This window comes from Schistocerca piceifrons, unplaced genomic scaffold (assembly GCF_021461385.2).
Source record: "Schistocerca piceifrons isolate TAMUIC-IGC-003096 unplaced genomic scaffold, iqSchPice1.1 HiC_scaffold_936, whole genome shotgun sequence".
Classification (NCBI taxonomy): domain Eukaryota; kingdom Metazoa; phylum Arthropoda; class Insecta; order Orthoptera; family Acrididae; genus Schistocerca; species Schistocerca piceifrons.
The window spans coordinates 3,716,726-3,724,225 of record NW_025729208.1 but is presented as its reverse complement, the minus strand read 5'-3'; the positions used below and the strand labels follow the sequence as shown (position 1 = coordinate 3,724,225).

General features: G+C 55.7%; 2 non-coding genes across 2 annotated transcripts; both read left to right on the top strand.

The window, feature by feature from the left end:
• The first annotated feature begins 3,917 nt into the window (after window positions 1-3,917).
• Window positions 3,918-5,822, top strand: LOC124771396. The gene has a single exon (XR_007013408.1). It is a non-coding gene; the product is annotated as a small subunit ribosomal RNA (ribosomal RNA).
• Window positions 5,823-6,173: 351 nt separating this feature from the next.
• LOC124772197 lies at window positions 6,174-6,328 on the top strand. The gene has a single exon (XR_007013863.1). It is a non-coding gene; the product is annotated as a 5.8S ribosomal RNA (ribosomal RNA).
• The last annotated feature ends 1,172 nt before the right edge of the window (window positions 6,329-7,500 follow it).

Below are 7,500 nucleotides of genomic sequence, written 5' to 3'. Positions count from 1 at the left end.
TATTGCCATCTATGAAAATAGGGCGACACCACATGCAATACCGCCATCTATGCGCATCTGACAACACTACGTCCGCACCACAAAACATACCGCCATCTGTAGGTCTCCCGCAACATGACCTCCTCCAACGACGATACCGCCATCTATGCGACGCCAAGCCGATTAAGACAGCGATGGCGCCACAGTGCCCGCCTTTCGACGCCACCCACAAAGCCTGCAGCCTCTGTCGACCATAGCACCCAATCTCCAGTGGCTCTGCCGCACGAAGCCGTGGACCGGCAATGACTCCACCCGCACCCGTTCGTGCACCACCCCAACCGCCAAACTCGCACCTCCAGCGGATGAACGGCGGAAGTTTCCCGCACTCGTAAAGTGCAATCCACCCCTATAACTTGCGTTTCATGAAGAGTTATTTCCAATATGCGACATTCCCGCTGTCCCTATACATGAGCCGCGACCTGTACCACTTACGAGCGAGAGACGCGATCGCGTTGCTCACTGTACGGCGTCCGATACCGAGCCATCAGCATGTCGGTCCCCATGCGCGTTGCACTCGCACTCGCAGTCGCAAAAACGTGGGGCAAATATATTACGCGGAAGAGCTATAACAGACCGAGCCCCACTGCATGGGGAGAGTCTTTGTCACTAATGTACACAGATGGAACATTTTGGACTGGAACCAGATTACCCGTACACACGGCGCTGATTAGTAATCAATGCAGAGCCATCAAACTACAGCAAATATACACAACTGTCCGTATACATGCTGAAAGAGTCTGCCCACAATGGGAACCACACGTCAGCCAGACACTCTGATCACGCACCACTCTCTGCTTCTAACGGGCGCACATACAATATGTAAGCACCAGCATGGAACAACATCCAGTGCATCTTCTCCGCCACATTACACAATCCACACTATCACAACCAGACCAGGAGGTCCATGCGGAAAATACAATATCCCAGCCTTTCGACATCCACCATTGCGCAGACCAGGCACCAACACCCACACATGTCCTATACAACGGTGCACCCAACATCACAATAGTACCTCCTGTCACAGCGCACAAACAATGACATGAGTCAAAGACACAGGTCTCACACAAGCATAGAATTGGAGCGCCGCCTCTAATAAGCCAAAGGTGCATCCTGACGTGACAAATCTGATCATGTCACAAGCATTCACTTACTATAATCACTATCAAGGAACCTGCCGCCCCCGCCCCCCCCCCCCTACACCTTTCCTTACAACAACGTGTAACCTAACCTAACCTAACCTATGTTGTACCTTAACCTAACCTATGTTGTACCTTAACCTAACCTATGTTGTACCTTAACCTAACCTATGTTGTACCTTAACCTAACCTATGTTGTACCTTAACCTAACCTATGTTGTACCTTAACCTAACCTATGTTGTACCTTAACCTAACCTATGTTGTACCTTAACCTAACCTATGTTGTACCTTAACCTAACCTATGTTGTACCTTAACCTAACCTATGTTGTACCTTAACCTAACCCATGTTGTACCTTAACCTAACCCATGTTGTACCTTAACCTAACCCATGTTGTACCTTAACCTAACCCATGTTGTACCTTAACCTAACCCATGTTGTACCTTAACCTAACCCATGTTGTACCTTAACCTAACCCATGTTGTACCTTAACCTAACCCATGTTGTACCTTAACCTAACCCATGTTGTACCTTAACCTAACCCATGTTGTGCCTTAACCTAACCCATGTTGTGCCTTAACCTAACCCATGTTGTGCCTTAACCTAACCCATGTTGTGCCTTAACCTAACCCATGTTGTGCCCTAACCTAACCCATGTTGTGCCCTAACCTAACCCATGTTGTGCCCTAACCTAACCCATGTTGTGCCCTAACCTAACCCATGTTGTCCCCTAACCTAACCCATGTTGTCCCCTAACCTAACCCATGTTGTCCCCTAACCTAACCCATGTTGTGCCCTAACGTAACCCATGTTGTGCCTTAACGTAACCCATGTTGTGCCTTAACGTAACCCATGTTGTGCCTTAACGTAACCCATGTTGTGCCTTAACGTAACCCACGTTGTCCGCTAACGTAACCCACGTTGTCCGCTAACGTAACCCACGTTGTCGCCTAAACCTGCTCTGTAATTGTTATACGACTCGTTCAATTAGTGTAGTGTTGCCCACCCGCAACCCTCGCAATATAGTTCGCTACTCGCACTGCCCGCTCCCCTGTGTATCGCTTCATGTTAAATTCCACATGCTCCTGCTGTACACTGTAATGTGGATGGCAGCAGGACGTACATGCCGCCCCCCCCCCCCCCACCCCTCCCCACGTCCCCACGTCCCCACCTTGCCCCCTGCCTTCGCAAGCTGGTTGGTGACAAGTTTGCATGTTCAATGCCCTTCGCATGCGACGTACGCAGGCTACGTTGTGGTGCGGCCTGTGTCAACTGTCCGCTGATGTCGTACGCGTGAACCACAATCTGTACTGCACATTCGTCCTTATGTACTGAATGATACATCGTGGCACATGTGTGACCGTACAACGACTGCGCCCAAAAACGGCGGACCATACAGTGCAAATATTGTGCACGCAGCTACGTGTCGTCTCCCTATGAGAGCTGGATTGCAGTGTGGTACGCCATAGAGACGTGTGGGAGGAACGGACGCCGTGGATGGCGATCAGCATGAGCTGTGTGTTGATGTATTCGGACCTAGTCGTCTCTCCTCAAACACCGTGATAGCATGGTGCACCGCGTTCCATATCTGCGACATGCTACAGAGGCCGGTTGACAGTCGTTCGAGCAATGGACATCGCATACGTACGGGGGCCACCTTCCACGTATTGTCTAGGCGTGCACATTTTGTTGCGTGTATGTGGGCAGACGTAGTGTGGCGTGACACCTGACACAGGCATGCAATAATCGTTGAAGTTGCTAATGGCGATGGACGCCTACGTTTTCTGGTGAAGTTACGCAAATGAAGAAATGGTAACCCGTTGTGGTGCGGTTGTTCTCGCTAGGGGTGAATCGGTGATGGCGACGATAGGTTGAGGTACTAACCGGTTGTTCCAGCGATACCCACCATGCCGATGAAACTGAACGGCATCTGGGTGTGAAGCGATACGCGGTGGTGGCTGGGTGGGACCGTCCCCGGCCGGTGAGGGGGCGCCTCCCGGCGTGCTGGCCGCGCGGTGCGTGGGCGCACGCGCTACAGCCGGCTGGTGGGGGCGGCCAGTGGCAGGCGCGCCGGCCGACGGACGCGGCAGGCGTCGCAGCTGCGCGCCGGCGCACCCTGCGCGCGGCGCCGTGCGGCCAAAGTAGGTCCTCGCGGGCCCGGTGCGAAGCGCGGTGGACATCTTCAGTGTGCTGGTCCGATTGAGGACTGTGTGCGTTGAGGATGCGCCGCCGCCCGGCGCTCGGCGCCGCGACGCCGTCTGCTGCTCGGTCGCCCCAGCGGTTCTCGCTGGTGGTTTGTATCGCAGCTGTGCGGATGTGTTGGCGCGTGCGCTGTGCTGGGAGAGTTCGCTTCGGCACCCAAGTGGGGCTTTTGTCCTTCTGTGGCGCTGGCGTTGGAGCTGCCGGTCACCGTAGGTGGCGCGTGTTGTCTCCCGCCGGCAATGCCACGACAGCACGCTCCCGGGCCTCTGTCGGCAGCGGCAAGCTCAGTTGGGAGCACGGGTGGTCGCACCGAAAGCGTCTACTCGCCTAACTCCGGGCGATTGCGCCTCTCTCGAACCCGACCAAGTACTTGGGACGGCGCTGCGCGCCGCCGGGACCTGAGAGGGTTTCGAGGTGTATTGTGCAGGGGAGCTCAGCCTCCTCCTGTTTGCAGAATGATTGAGCGGACGCTTGCGTGTTCGCGCGGGCCCCCGGGACACACTCCCGGGCGGCCGGCTGCTCAGCTCTAGTTGGCGCAGCTCCCTGGTTGATCCTGCCAGTAGTCATATGCTTGTCTCAAAGATTAAGCCATGCATGTCTCAGTACAAGCCGCATTAAGGTGAAACCGCGAATGGCTCATTAAATCAGTTATGGTTCCTTAGATCGTACCCACGTTACTTGGATAACTGTGGTAATTCTAGAGCTAATACATGCAAACAGAGTCCCGACCAGAGATGGAAGGGACGCTTTTATTAGATCAAAACCAATCGGTCGGCTCGTCCGGTCCGTTTGCCTTGGTGACTCTGAATAACTTTGGGCTGATCGCACGGTCCTCGTACCGGCGACGCATCTTTCAAATGTCTGCCTTATCAACTGTCGATGGTAGGTTCTGCGCCTACCATGGTTGTAACGGGTAACGGGGAATCAGGGTTCGATTCCGGAGAGGGAGCCTGAGAAACGGCTACCACATCCAAGGAAGGCAGCAGGCGCGCAAATTACCCACTCCCGGCACGGGGAGGTAGTGACGAAAAATAACGATACGGGACTCATCCGAGGCCCCGTAATCGGAATGAGTACACTTTAAATCCTTTAACGAGTATCTATTGGAGGGCAAGTCTGGTGCCAGCAGCCGCGGTAATTCCAGCTCCAATAGCGTATATTAAAGTTGTTGCGGTTAAAAAGCTCGTAGTTGGATTTGTGTCCCACGCTGTTGGTTCACCGCCCGTCGGTGTTTAACTGGCATGTATCGTGGGACGTCCTGCCGGTGGGGCGAGCCGAAGGCGTGCGACCGCCTCGTGCGTGCTCGTGCGTCCCGAGGCGGACCCCGTTGAAATCCTACCAGGGTGCTCTTTATTGAGTGTCTCGGTGGGCCGGCACGTTTACTTTGAACAAATTAGAGTGCTTAAAGCAGGCAAGCCCGCCTGAATACTGTGTGCATGGAATAATGGAATAGGACCTCGGTTCTATTTTGTTGGTTTTCGGAACCCGAGGTAATGATTAATAGGGACAGGCGGGGGCATTCGTATTGCGACGTTAGAGGTGAAATTCTTGGATCGTCGCAAGACGAACAGAAGCGAAAGCATTTGCCAAGTATGTTTTCATTAATCAAGAACGAAAGTTAGAGGTTCGAAGGCGATCAGATACCGCCCTAGTTCTAACCATAAACGATGCCAGCCAGCGATCCGCCGCAGTTCCTCCGATGACTCGGCGGGCAGCCTCCGGGAAACCAAAGCTTTTGGTTCCGGGGGAAGTATGGTTGCAAAGCTGAAACTTAAAGGAATTGACGGAAGGGCACCACCAGGAGTGGAGCCTGCGCTTAATTTGACTCAACACGGGAAACCTCACCAGGCCCGGACACCGGAAGGATTGACAGATTGATAGCTCTTTCTTGATTCGGTGGGTGGTGGTGCATGGCCGTTCTTAGTTGGTGGAGCGATTTGTCTGGTTAATTCCGATAACGAACGAGACTCTAGCCTGCTAACTAGTCGCGTGACATCCTTCGTGCTGTCAGCGATTACTTTTCTTCTTAGAGGGACAGGCGGCTTCTAGCCGCACGAGATTGAGCAATAACAGGTCTGTGATGCCCTTAGATGTTCTGGGCCGCACGCGCGCTACACTGAAGGAATCAGCGTGTCTTCCTAGGCCGAAAGGTCGGGGTAACCCGCTGAACCTCCTTCGTGCTAGGGATTGGGGCTTGCAATTGTTCCCATGAACGAGGAATTCCAGTAAGCGCGAGTCATAAGCTCGCGTTGATTACGTCCCTGCCCTTTGTACACACCGCCCGTCGCTACTACCGATTGAATGATTTAGTGAGGTCTTCGGACTGGTACGCGGCATTGACTCTGTCGTTGCCGATGCTACCGGAAAGATGACCAAACTTGATCATTTAGAGGAAGTAAAAGTCGTAACAAGGTTTCCGTAGGTGAACCTGCGGAAGGATCATTACCGACTAGACTGCATGTCTTTCGATGTGCGTGTCGTGTCGCGCAACACGCTACCTGTACGGCTCGCCGTAGCCGTGCGCCGCGTGCGGAACCACGCGTGCCTCTCAAAACTAGCGGCAATGTTGTGTGGTACGAGCGCTGAAGCGCTGGAGCGGCTGGCCTGCGGGCACCTGGCGCCTGGCGCCGGTTTTGAATGACTTTCGCCCGAGTGCCTGTCCGCTCCGGTGTGGAGCCGTACGACGCCCGTCGGCCGTGAGGCCGTTGGACACAGAACGCTGGAACAGGGGCCGCCACACGCCTCACTCCCGCCTATGCGACCGTCTCGAAAGAGACGCGGAAACTGAGAAAAGATCACCCAGGACGGTGGATCACTCGGCTCGTGGGTCGATGAAGAACGCAGCAAATTGCGCGTCGACATGTGAACTGCAGGACACATGAACATCGACGTTTCGAACGCACATTGCGGTCCATGGATTCCGTTCCCGGGCCACGTCTGGCTGAGGGTCGGCTACGTATACTGAAGCGCGCGGCGTTTGCCCCGCTTCGCAGACCTGGGAGTGTCCGCGGCCGCCTGTGGGGGCCGGCCGCGTCTCCTCAAACGTGCGATGCGCGCCCGTCGCCTGGCGGTTCGCATACCGGTACTTTCTCGGTAGCGTGCACAGCCGGCTGGCGGTGTGGCGTGCGACACCTCGTACAACGACCTCAGAGCAAGGCGAGACTACCCGCTGAATTTAAGCATATTACTAAGCGGAGGAAAAGAAACTAACAAGGATTCCCCAGTAGCGGCGAGCGAACAGGGAAGAGTCCAGCACCGAACCCCGCAGGCTGCCGCCTGTCGTGGCATGTGGTGTTTGGGAGGGTCCACTACCCCGACGCCTCGCGCCGAGCCCAAGTCCAACTTGAATGAGGCCACGGCCCGTAGAGGGTGCCAGGCCCGTAGCGGCCGGTGCGAGCGTCGGCGGGACCTCTCCTTCGAGTCGGGTTGCTTGAGAGTGCAGCTCCAAGTGGGTGGTAAACTCCATCTGAGACTAAATATGACCACGAGACCGATAGCGAACAAGTACGTGAGGGAAAGTTGAAAAGAACTTTGAAGAGAGAGTTCAAAAGTACGTGAAACCGTTCTGGGGTAAACGTGAGAAGTCCGAAAGGTCGAACGGGTGAGATTCACGCCCATCCGGCCACTGGCCTCCGCCCTCGGCAGATGGGGCCGGCCGCCCGCGCGGAGCAATCCGCGGCGGGGTCGTGTCCGGTTGCCTTTCCACTCGCCGCGGGGTGGGGCCCGTTCCGGTGTGCGGTGGGCCGCACTTCTCCCCTAGTAGGACGTCGCGACCCGCTGGGTGCCGGCCTACGGCCCGGGTGCGCAGCCTGTCCTTCCGCGGGCCTCGGTTCGCGTCTGTTGGGCAGAGCCCCGGTGTCCTGGCTGGCTGCCCGGCGGTATATCTGGAGGAGTCGATTCGCCCCTTTGGGCGCTCGGGCTCCCGGCAAGCGCGCGCGGTTCTTCCCGGATGACGGACCTACCTGGCCCGGCCCCGGACCCGCGCCGCTGTTGGCTCGGGATGCTCTCGGGCGGAATAATCGCTCCCGTCAGCGGCGCTTCAGCTTTGGACAATTTCACGACCCGTCTTGAAACACGGACCAAGGAGTCTAACATGTGCGCGAGTCATTGGGCTGTACGAAAC